We start from the raw sequence: 13,256 nt of genomic DNA, 5'->3' as shown, positions 1-13,256 counted from the left end.
TTGAGGCCAAAACAATCCATCTCCATCATTGTTCCACAAATGAGCAAATTGCAGACATCTTCACCAAAGCACTTGGAAGGGAAAAGCTTGAACGATTCAGAATGATGCTTGGACTCACCAACATCCCTTCATATTAAGGGGGGGAATGTTGAAACCTAATCTTCATGATTGGGGGAATTTTGCATAAATAAATAAATTAGGAACGTGAATAGTCATCGGGAGATGAACTGAACAATCACTCCTATTGTATATAACAATGACCTACCTATGAAATAATAGACGAATTAGTTGTTTGTTTTGTGGAGTTACTGCCTGGCCTGATAGATTTTTACTGGTGTGCACAAATTTGTCAAAAGTTTCCAGGCCTATCAACTATTCACTGGGAAGCAGAAGCTAGCTTCCCTACCCCTTCAACCTCTGGTTGTTGAGGCTCCTTTTCAGCAATGCGGTCTGGATTTCATAGGGAAATTCCATGAAAATTCTAGCAATGGATACTCATGGATTTTGATCGCTACTGATTATTTTACAAAATGGGTAGAAGCCATTCCAGCTATGAATGCCACTGAAAAGGTCATTATGGACTTTTTGAAAATCAAATAATTACTAGATTTGGTGTCCCTGCCAAGATCACCATTGAAAATGCTAAGGCTTTCAGTTCTATGGAACTTTCGTCATTCTGTTTTGAGTACAACATTGTGTTATCTCATTCATCTAACTACTATCCTCAGGATAATGGTCTGGCTGAATCAAATAATAAAAATCTCATAACCATTATCAAGAAAATAGTAGGAGATAACAAGCGATCTTGGGACAGTAAAATCAAGTATGCTTTGTAGGCAAATAGCATACTGAAAAAGAAAGCTAATGGTAAAAGTCCCTTTGAATTAGTCTATGGCTTGCATGCAACATCGTTGGTGCACCTTAAATTACCAGCTTACCAACTCCTTCAGCACTTTACTAACGATAAAATTGTTGTCCAAAATAGGATTGATCAGCTTGTAGAGTTGGATGAAGCTCGTGGGAAGGCTTTTGATAATATGTATAAGAATCAATATAACATTAAGAAAAGCTTTGACAAAAAATATCGTCCTAGATCTTAGCAGGTTGGAGATATGGTCTTATTGTGGGACCGAAAAAATGAAAAACCAGTTAAGCATAACAAATTTGACAGTTTGTCATTGGGACCATACACCATTCGAGACATTGCTAGACCCAACTCATTCCATTTGAGCACATTGGAAGGCAAACCAATGGATTTACCCGCGAATGGCAAAATGCTCAAATTTTGGAGAGGACATCTGATGCCACTTAGCATCCTTTGTATTGTATTCCTGACCCTACGCCCTTTCATTTCAGCATTTCATTTTGTAGTTATGTCAGATTTATGTTACTAGACTAGTTAATAAATGAAGAGCTTATATCTTCCATGTGTTTAGTATTACATCATGATTTTTGGATGGACACTACTTATGTTATTTTGTGTTGCGTGGATTCAGATTTTGGATTCTCACATTCTTATGGTGCAGCAACGTGTCCCCAAGTAGAGCCAGATGTTGACGACTACGTGTCAACGGCCCATAGCAATACACCCCCTTTTTCACAAAAGGGATAGCGCTTGATGGATGTGTCCGTGCCGTTCAACTATTATTTCCAGCTTGACTTACAATATGTTATGTAAACCCATTTTGCATGTATATGATGTAAATAATCTAAGCAGAACCATGTCATGTATGTAACAACCTAGGTAAACCTACCTTTCTAGTGACAATCTCCATTCTGGGAGGTTTTTTATCTCACCGATCCATTCTCAGATGGTCGGTAGAGTTTTTCCCTCCAGTCTTACCCCAAAGCTGGAATGGATTTTGTCGCTAGGATCTTAGGTGAGTCCTAGTGTTCTAGATTGAGTCTATGTAAAAGTAATTTGGGAATAATCCTAACTATTTGGTTAGATTATTTTATTACAAATTACTTGGTCTGTTGGATTATACTTGTGTCGCAGAAATGGGTAGTCTGTGAGGGTCTATTACAAATGGGTTTTCCCCCTTATGATGTAAAAAATATGTAAATCATGATGTAAAATGTCTAGTGCATAGTCCCTCATAATTAGAAAACCATGGCTAAACATTTGAGGGTTGGAAAAATAATTTATCCCCTCATAGGCTAATTAGTTAAATTTTTTTGCTCAAAATTAATTAAAATCCCAAGCTAGAAATTTAATTAATTTTAAGTCCTAAGTAAATTTACATTCTCCTAAGGAAAAATTTGTCGGCCCTAAAAAATTAAATTTTAAGAGGTCCCGGAACTAAGGTAAATTAATTATTTTGATAAATTTTAAACCTTTGATCCCTAGGGATTAAGTCAAAGTCAATTTTTTTGGGAAATTAACTCAAAAAATCTATTTTTGAGGTAATTAAAATGCATTTGAATAAAAAATTCTATTTTCCTCAAAAATAAAATATTTCGACGGATGAGATTAAAAGAAATTTTGATCTTCATCAACGGTCGAGATTACTTTGACAAGGATCACTCGAACTAGCCATTGGAGGATTTATCTTTAAATAGGAGGTCATTTGTCAGTCGATCTATCCGATTTCTAAGTCATGTGCTAAGCAAGAAGCTCTTATGTAATCGTTTTTCTAGATAATAAAGAAAGACTTCAGGGTTAAATTCTGTTAGTGCTACTCTTCATGGGAATGTTGTAAGATGTTGTATTTCATGCATAATTTTTTCTAAAGCCATTGATGATAGCTTCTGAAGATTGATTTGAGTACAGGTATCTGGCTCAGTCGCTGGGGTTTGAATAATAATTTAAATTTTGAACATAATAACAGGTATCTCTATTTGTCTAAGTTTTATTATTATTTTCTCTCTCAGTTTTTAATGGTTGGATTGCGTTTTGCAGGGAAATCTTGATTTAGATCATCGGGCGTTAGGGGAAGTTTTCAGTTGGACCAGCCAACTCTTGATCCATATTTTATTAAAAGCCCATCTAAATTACCTTCGGGTTTATCATAAGATTTTTTTTGTGATCCAAGAGGGTTTCAAGTTAGCACCTCCTTTTAAAATTATATATATGTGTGTGTGTGTGTGTGTGTGTGTGTGTGACATAATGATAGATCTGGCTACTTAGAGCCTTCAGCTTGTAATTATTGTATTTCTCTAATGTGGGTTTTTGGGGTTTTCAATTTTATTTGTATATCTGGTTTCTGGGTGTTTTGTTTTTGTTATTGCAGGTACATCTCTAAAAGGGAAATTTTTATTTGAAGGCAAATCTAGGCCTTGGAGGGTAAGATTTCGCCTCAATATCATTTTGCAGGGGCATTAATCCTTTTTACAGTTTGAGGGTTTGAAAATTTTAAATCTGTGGATTTTATAAAGAAATCTGAAGCAGAAGTTTATTGGTTTGAAATTATTTTTTTCTGGGTTTGTTCTGGAGTTTTTGAGGCTACCATTTTCTACCTAGAAGCCTCTCTTTTCTCTGTTGCCTCAGGTTTACCATCTACTGCAAATTTCATTTTTTTTTACTTGCTGCATGTCACAACACCTCAAAACCCTGTCTATTGCCATCACTATGTTCTCTCCATCCGAATCTCCTCCCTCAACATGCAACCTCACAGCTCCTCATCCCACAGTACAAAACCCCTTGCCACATCTCCCTCGACGTTCATTTTTTCATCGGTATCCTCTAGTCATTTTCCTCTTCCCCATGGCTCCTCGACCTACCATCTCTCCTCCACGCATCCTTCTTACAATCCCTCCTGTCATCGCCGTTGCTACCAACGTGCCCTCCATACCCTTTCTCACTTACGCGTGAATCCCTTCTCTATTGCCTACAACAGCTCCATCTCCCTTTGCTGCCTTCAACGTATTGCCAAAGCTCCTCGCTCCAATATGCCACCACCAAAGCTACAAACAAATGAACATCCATTTCCTTTTTTTCTTTATTTTTTTTCATATCTCATGTTATCATGTTTTAGGTTAGGCTTTATTTGAATTTCGATTTCTTTTGTTTTGGTTGCTTTTTCGTTTTATTTACATTTTATTTTTTGTTTTGACTTTTCACTTAAACTTCAAAGAAATCTAAAAAATAAAATTGTATTTTTAATTTATGACTTTAGTTTTATTTATGTTTTGATTCCTCTTTTGACTTTTTTTATTTTGATTTTGTTTCGTAAAAAAAAAAAAAAAAAAAAAAAAAAAAAAATCAATTTTTTTTTGTAATTTTGAAATTTCAAAGGAATTAAATCAAAAGGTAACCTATGCTCTCACATTTAAAAATTTAAATTTTTAAACCTTCTCAATTTTATTTTTGTCACATTAAAAATTTTAATTAAACATTTACTGCATTAAATTTTTTTATGAGCTTAATACATTAAAAGGTCGCCTAAGAAATAATTAAATGGTTAACCTAAAATTCCTTCTTGGTATCTTTTCGTATTAAAGTGTTTTTTACTTTGAAAATTAAAAAGGGGAAAATTTTGTGGTATTGATTTATCTATGGTCAAATGCGCTTAAATCATATTTAAAGATTGACTATAGGAAAATTGACAAATTTCCTAGATTCAAGTCCTTAAAGAAAATCATTTTAACTCTAGGATCGTATATTTCTTAGCATTTAAATTTCATAGTTCTTCATGGTCTTTGATTGCTAGAATCTTTTGCATGCTAAAGTTTTGAGCATTTTTTATCTAATTTTTCATTATCATCACTTCTATTACATCTCTAATTTTCCTCTGAATAACTTGTTTTTATTTGATTTATGGTTAACGGAACATTAAGGCATTGGTCTGAAAATCATTTATATATTGTGGTTGTGTCTTATTTATCTTAATTGTTAGATCTATCCATCTTGGTTTAACCAAGACTTGTTTCACATTCATCAAGTTGTTCATCTTTAAGTCTCCTAGAGCCCGTGTTCCATAGGCTACCCTCATTTATTCACCCTAGGGACTACCCCCCTTGACTTGTCTAGGAGAGAGTCTAAATGAAGCGAGTAAGAATTAGAGTGATAGCCATTACTCTGAGAATTGTCGTGATGCCTGGACACTTTGTGTGACAAAAGGGCCAATTAAGGATCATACATGGTCCTCATATGAACTGCTATACATTATACCATTGTTATGCATTTCAATGATTACTGCCCTCAAAGTTACTACCTTGACTCTGTCTTTCAAGGTCAATTAAAGTTGTTGCCATGTCTTTCATTACGGTTACTTGATTACTGCAAGATCACTATTATACCAAGGACACTTCCATGCATCATTGTTGCAATATTGTCATCTATTACTATTGAGAATATACCACCAACTCTTGTGATAAAGTCACTACATCTAAGTCCCTATTGTCATCAAATATCATTGACATAACATCAAATCTACTGCCATACCAAAAATCATGGTCTAGGTTACTACTACACTAAGGACCCCTATAATGTCAATGTTCCATCAAGTTGCCATCAGTCACTATTATTATATAAGAGCAAGATAATAGTTATGCCAAGACTGCACTATCTGGAAGTTATCCGTAAATACTTTTGAGAGCTACAAAGATATACCGGTGAACCAAGCGAGTCATAGAGACATGTTATAAGAATAATATAATCCATAGGGAATGCAACAATGCAATGTAACTTAAAAGACAGAGAACACATCGTTACTTGATAGGCCTGAGAACAAAGTAATGATGCCATTTACTAATGCGATGCCATACTATATAGACCGATGTCACACTATCGTTGTGCCAATATGATGCCACTCATGCAGGGGTAGGTGCTACTAGTACAATGTCATTGAAACGATTCCAAGTTGTAAAGGTAGATCTATTTTTAATGCCATTGGATCAATATTTAACGTTGAGCCACATAGATCACTATAGTGCGGTCTAGAGTAATACAATGCTAGATTATTGGGTTGTCTATCCAAGTAGCAGGTCAGTGCTCTGTGAATGCAAGGTTTTCCATAGTGTGAGACTGCCTCAAAGTGAACCTACCTTAGAGTAATGCGAGCTTGGAACAAAGTGAGGAAATGATCAAGTCACAAGGTGAGTCAATATTCAGAGTGACTCACTGTGCGTAGGATGAGATGCCACAAGGTTGCAGTACGAACTGCTGAAGTCTATTTGCCCAATTTCAAAAAGGTATTGACAACGAACCAATGCAAAAGCTTGAAGGAGGTCAACAAACCAATAATCGAATCATAAGAGCAAATATGTGTTGCAGACTTTATGAGATCGAGCCTTAGAGATTTGTTGCCAGCCATAGACTTACGAACTTTTGAATTTACTAACCATACATCTAGTTCTGTTCAATGATTTTGCACAACTTGCCTTTTATATATAATTTGATGGGGTTTCTTTGAGAGGCCAACATTTAATTTGGAGGGAAAAGAAAATCTCTCAAATTTAATTTTTCAAGTTTTCCCTCCAATAGAAGCTAACTTGAAGAGAAGACAAAGCCTATTCTTTATAAGTGTTTTCTTGCTATAATGTCTCCTTTGCTTAATCAAATGGGAGAAGTTCTATGGAATTTCTCCCTAGCTGCCAGATTTAACACAACTCGTGAGATCTCCTGAAGGTTTTCCTTTCCTGGAACTTCACATCCCATCTCACGATGATCCTCCTACTATCAAGAATGTGGATCCAGTATATCTTGGACATTTCTCTATAGCCAATGAAATAGTCCTTCTTTGCAATCTGATCCAATTTGTTGTGTTTATCATCTGGTACATGATAATAAGCTAGACTGCCAAAGATCCTGAAGTGCCTGACCTTTTGCTTCTTCCCTTTGAATAATCCCTCCAGTGTTATCTTTCCAACACTCTGTGAGGAACCCTATTATGTAAGTACATTGTTGTGCTACATGCCTCTGCCCATAGAAACCTGGGCATATCTTGGTCATATAACATTGCCCTCGTTGCTCCAACAATTGTCTTGTTCTTCCACTCAGCGACCCCATTCTGTTGTGGGTTGTATGGAGCTATCCACTCTCTCTTGATACCCTCCTTTGCATAGAAACCCATGAAAGTCTTATCTATATACTCGCCTCCATTATTTGTACAAAGCACCTTAATATTTTTACTTCTCGTGCTCTCCACAAGAGCCTTGAACAATTGGAAACGACTGAAGACCTCATCCCCCATCTTCAAAAAGTAGATCTAGTTTTTCCCGGAGAATTCATCGATGAAGGTTATGAAATACTCATAACCCATGAGAGATCTAGTAGACAACACACCACAAATATCTAAGTGTATCAATTGAAAGCTCATGAGAACTACATTAAATGGGTTCTCAAAGTAGTGGGCCATGTTTTTCCCAGTGATCAATGGACAACAAGACCTACCTGACTGGGATCGATTTTGGATCGATTTCACTCAAGAAGAGCTTAGGTTGAGCCTTGTCAATGGCAGCAACGGTAAAAGCAAGAAGCATGAGGATGACAAGAATGTTTCTCTTGTAGAAAAGGGCAAAGCCATGAAGGGCTCAAGAAAAGGTCCTAACTCCAAGGGAGTAAAGAAAAAGGACTTGAGTAAAATAAAGTGTTTTGGATGTGGTCAACATGGACACTTTTACCACGAAATTTAGCAAGCCTTGGAGAGGGAATCCTACAAGGCTAAAGCTAAACCAAGTGCTAACAATGGGGTAGTGGCCCACTATCACCACAGCCAAAACCCTCTACTCTTTACACAATTTCACCGACGGGAGGAGTATTGGTAAGATAAGATCATCTATGAAAGATATTTTTAAGGGTGGAGAATAAGGTGATCAACTAGGATCTCCTTAAGAAAGACTCAATATATGGCTCAAGGCTTCACTAGGAAGCAATCTGCTTTCTACAAGAAGACCTAGAAAGATATGCGCAAGACCTAGGGTTTGATAGGTTAGGCAAGTGTTGGAGTTCCCAAGAGTCAAGGCAAGGAGAAAAGGTTCCTTAAGATTGATTTCAACAAGGTCAAGGCTCATGAAACCTTCAAAGAAGTCCTCAAGTTGAGAGAAGAAAACTAGGGTTTCCCTCTTAGGGAAAACACCTAGGGCAAGAGATTTTATGGATGAAATTGAAGTGGATGCCCACCAAAATGAGAGATATTGTAGCCAAGAAACTCCTCTTGATGTTTAGGCTCTCCAACCACCAAAAATCTCCTTCCCTAGAATTTCACACCAAGCCCTAGTTGACTAGTCTAGCCTTAAAAGGACTGATTTTGAGAGAGAAGAGTGGATAAATTTTGAGGGTGATCACCAAGTGATTGGACTAGTGCCTTGTCCTATGGGCGTATGGAGTCTATAATGCTTAAGAGAAGCCAAAGTTGTTCCCAAGGAGGCCAAAATTTGATGCAAGAGCAATCAAATTTCCAGCATTCACCCATTCAATGGAATAATGGAGTTTCATGGGAGAGCTACAAGGAGTTCACCACTAGGAACATTCATTACATGTTATGATGAGTAATGCACACAACATTCATCTAGATATCTTTCAATAAATTGATCTTCAACAAATTAGGGCACAAAAATTAACCTAGAATCAATAGTTCCATGCATTAGACATTCAAGAAATAAATATTCAACAATAAAATTGACTTACAAGATAACATGCAATATATCCTTCCATTAGACCAAGAATAGCTCCAAAGAATATCCAAAAATCAGCTTCCATACATCAAAATGCATCCAATGATCTCCAATTTACCCACAAGAAGCAAGTGTGAGTTCTCTAAAGAGGTCTGAGTTCACAAGTTTTTGATGATGATTGATCACAATGGAGTGATCTCCAATATATACAGGTCCTACTAAATCGAATTAGGCCTAACATCCCTCTAAATCATAAAGTAATGTGAGAAAAAGACCCTAGGTCACAGGCCAACCTAGTAACCAATGTGAAACATAAGTAATTACCCACAAGAGGGTCGAAATGTTGATGTCATGCATGCATTGGCCCTTTTAGGGAATTTGTTAGACTCCTCCAATGCCAACGTGTGCGTAGAGGGCTCCTGAAATCAAGGCCTGGGGGTTGGCCCCTAGATATCCATGCAAATCATCTTGTGGGCGCCAATTTTTGGTTTGGAGCACAAAATTGGGTCTCATGGGTCTCCAAGTGGTGAAATCTTTGTCTTTGCTCCAACGTTGAGGGCACTGAATATGGTGCTAGCCCTCCCATGTCTCAAGGTATGAGAAAAATCTATATGGGCCCTAGACCCATTGTTTGGACCTCATGAGTGTTAAGCTAGTTGTTAAGGGGCATGATGGTTCAAGTGCATCATCCTATGGATAATATAGGGAAAAGTGCAGAAGTAGTGGGTGCTAAAGGTGCCCATAGCTATGAATGATGCTCTATAACTATCCAAAGTCCCATGGCTCTCAACACATCACCTATGGTGTCAATATGTCCCTCTAGAGGACCTAGACCCTAGTTAAGTTGCCCAGACCTATAGATGGAACCACCTACCAATTACACACAATATCCAGTGTTGCAATTTTCATCATCAAGTACATCAATCATTAGTGCATCTAAGTGAACCAAGCTTGAAAGAAATGGGCATAACAACCCTTCATATGTGGCCTCAGTCATGTAATGGTGTTACCTCCCTAGGTAGGAGTGACTAATAGACAACCCTATTAAGTGTTTCCAACCCATAATGGGAAGTGACATGTTGTCAATCCTCCCTTAAATTGATAGGTTCCATGTGAATAATAATGGAATGGAGAGGGGAAAAGGACTCCATGGCCAAGTGCCATGGTCAAAGGGCTAGTTATGATCTAATACCTCATCTTGGGTGTATAGAAGTGAGGAGGGAGCAATCGTGGATGCATGAGTTACCTCGACCTTTGTTTTTCCACCCCTCAATATTTCCTTTTACTTTTTCATGAATTTTACTTGTATTATTGCTCGTAGATCGAGGAATGAGAGTTTTCTTTGTACGATGTATAGCAATTATTACCCCCGTTGACCACTACAAGTCAATGACCCATAGCAGTACACCCCCTTTTTCGCAAAAGGGATAGCACCCGATCGACGTGTTCATGTTGTCCATCTATCATCATCAGCTTGATCATCATATTATAATGTAAACCCATTCTACATGTGTATAATGTAAATAATCTCAGCAGATCCGTGTCATGTATGTAATCACCTAGGTAAACCTACTTTTCTGGTGACAATCTACATTCCGAGAGGTTTTTTGTCTCACCGATCCATTCTTGGATGGTCAGCAGAGTTTTCCTTCAGCCTTACCCCAAAGCCAGAATGGATTTTGTCACTGGGATCTTAGGGGAGTCCTAGTGTTCTAGATCGAGTCTATGTAAAAGTGATTTGGGAATAATCCTAACCATTTGGTTAGGTTATTTTATTACAAATTGCTTGGTCTGCTGGATTATATTTGTGTCGTAGAATTGGGTAGTCTATGAGGGTTTTTTGCAAATGGGTTTTCCCCCTTGAGATGTAAAAAATGTGAAATCATGATGTAAAGTATCTTGAGGGTTGGAAAAATAATTTATCCCCTCATAGGTTAATTAATTAAATTTTTTGGCCAAAATTAATTAAAATCCTAAGCCATAAATTTAATTAATTCTAGGTCCTAGGTAAATTTAAATTCTCCGAAGGCAAAATTCGTCAGTCCTTAAAAATTAAATTTTAAGAGGTCCAGGGACTAAGGTAAATTAATTATTTTTCTAAATTTTAAGCCTTTGGTCCCTGGGGTTAAGTCAAAGTCAAAATTTTGAGGAAATTAATTCAAAAATTTAATTTTTGAATTAATTAAAATGCATTTAATTGAAAAATTCGAATTTCCTCAATAATTTAAAATTTTGACGGATGAGATTAAAAGAAATTTTGATCCTCATCAACGGTCAAGATTGCTTTGACGAGGATCACTCGAACTAGCCATTGGAGGATTTATCTTTAAATAGGAGGTCATTTGTTAGTCAGTTCATCCGATCTCTAGATCGTGTACTAAGCGAAAAGCTCTCTTGTAATATTTTTATGAGCAATAAAGAAAGACTTTGGGGTTAATTTCTATTGGTGTTACTCTTCGTGGAAATACTGTAAGATGTGTCATTTTCATGCATAGATTTATTTTTAGCCATTGATGATAGCTTTCTGAAGAGCGATTTGAGTATAGGTATCTTGCTTAGTCGCTGGGGTTTGAATGATAATTTAAGTTTTGAATATAATAGCAGGTATCTCTATTTATCTGAATTTTATTATTATTTTCTCACTCTATGTTGATGGTTAAATTGAGTTTTGCAAGAAATCCTTGATTATTAGATCAGTGGGCATTCGGGGAAGTTCTTGGCTGAACCAGCCAACTCCCGATCTTTGTTTTCTGAAGAGCGCAACTTGATTTGATCTCGGACTTACCATAAGATTTTTCTTTTTTTATGGATGATGCATGAAGGGTTATGAGCTCAGTACCTCCTCTAAAATTTGAAAAATTTTAATTTTTTCTGTGCTAAATTGATAAGTTTGGCTTTTAAGAGCCTTAGGTTATCAGATCTCGGAGCGGAGTTGGACTCACACTCGCCATATCTGATAGATCTATTGTTCCTCTACATAGATATGCAAAAAAAATTATTTTTCTAACTTGGGTTTCTGGGGTTTCATTTATTTTTGTATATCTGAGTTTTGGGTGTTTATGTTTTTAGGTACAGGTTGCAGATATGAAGGTGAAGTTTGATTTTGAAGCCAGATCTAGGCTTTGGAGGGTAAGATTTGGCCTCCAAATCAGCTATTGCATGGGCATTAATTTTGCAATCCAATGGTTTTTCAAATATTTTAAATATAGAGAAAATTTTAAGGGCTTTCATTCAGAGAAATCTGAAGCAGAAGTATAACATTTTAATCAAGGTTTTCTGGAAATTTCTTTGTTTCTTCAGCTATCACTTTATACTAGGTTTCTTTCTATCTGCATTTTGAAGGTTTTTCAGCAGAAAAATATGGAAGTATTTTCGCTGCCTAGGGCTTTTCTGCTTTTTGCTGCATCTTCTTCCTGCGTTTTTCCTTCTCTGCCTGCACTCCCTCTTGCTGCTGCGTTCTCCATCTTCCATCATTATGCTGCCAAACCCTTCTTCATATTACTGCCGTCATCGCAGTCCTTTCATCCATTCCTTGCAACCTGCGTGCTATCCACACCCTTCTCGCTGCTCTGTTTGTTGCGTCCTCTCTTCTGCACGCTCCTGAAAACCCTCACGCAGCTACCCACAGCTGCCATAACATGCTAAATCCTACATGCAACCCGTCTTTTTCCCTGCCCGCATCCAAGCTTTTGATCTAGCTAACGCTTCTCCTCGCTACTGTACAGTTCCCTCTGCCATCGCATCCCTTTCCTATCGACTGCCTATCCATTCCTTTCCACATTGTCCGTCCAAACCTGCAACAAATCTCCTTGCTATCCGTTGTCTGCACTTGATTTTCGTTGTCCATTAATACAGCTCCCCGTTGCGTCCATCAATGCTACCTTCGCTGACTCGCAGTCCATCCCTCAACCTTCTCTCGAACACTTCTTTCGTTGACCTACAGAACATCAAACAAGAAGTCCGACCTTTTTTTGTTTTGTGTTTATAGTTTAATGTTTATGTTAGTTTAGGTTTTAGGTTTTATGTTTTATTTTTTATGTATATTACGTTAGGTTTTATTCTTATAATTTCTTCGATTTCCTTTTGGTTTTGTATTTTATCTTAGGATTACTTTCTTTTATCGAATTTCATTTTTTTAGTTTGTATATAATTAGCTTATATGCATTCTTTTTAAATTCCATTTGATTTCATTTAATAAAAAAAATCTAAAATACTTTAAAAATCTGAAATATTAATAAATCTAAAAATCCAAAAAAAATTAAAACATTTTAAAAACCCTAAAAAAAAATTCTCAAAATTAAAAAATTTTAAACGATTAAAAAAATCTAAAAAGATTTGGTAAAATAAAAGGGATTTGCGCTTTAACATTAAAAAAATTAATGTGGCCTATGGCCCATTAAATTTTTTATTTTTAACCCTTTGATTCATTTTTCCGTTGCATTAAAATATTTTAATTTCTTCAATTACCATTAAAAAAATTTGCCCAAGGAATAATTAAATTTTAAATTTGAATTTCCCTAGCATTCTCTAGTGATTAAATGCGTTTTTTCTCTATTGTCGAGTGCAATAAATGTTTTAATTTATATTGACGATACGAGAAAGTTAAATGTTCTATATTTGGGCCATTAAATGAAGATCATTTTAAATATGGAATGTCTTGCATGATACAGCGTTGGGCATTTATATTGATTATTCAT

General features: G+C 36.3%; 1 pseudogene; it reads right to left on the bottom strand.

Annotated features, from left to right (window-relative positions):
• The window catches only part of LOC149172363 (uncharacterized), a 539,710-nt pseudogene extending 532,574 nt beyond the window's left edge, over nucleotides 1-7,136 (bottom strand).
• Nucleotides 7,137-13,256: the final 6,120 nt, after the last annotated feature.

This window comes from Pinus tabuliformis, chromosome 4_2 (genome assembly GCF_031772625.1).
Source record: "Pinus tabuliformis cultivar Carrire ecotype Pingquan chromosome 4_2, CPIR1, whole genome shotgun sequence".
Taxonomy (NCBI): domain Eukaryota; kingdom Viridiplantae; phylum Streptophyta; class Pinopsida; order Pinales; family Pinaceae; genus Pinus; species Pinus tabuliformis.
Note: the sequence above shows the minus strand (reverse complement) of the source record. Positions and strands in the feature narration are given on the sequence as shown.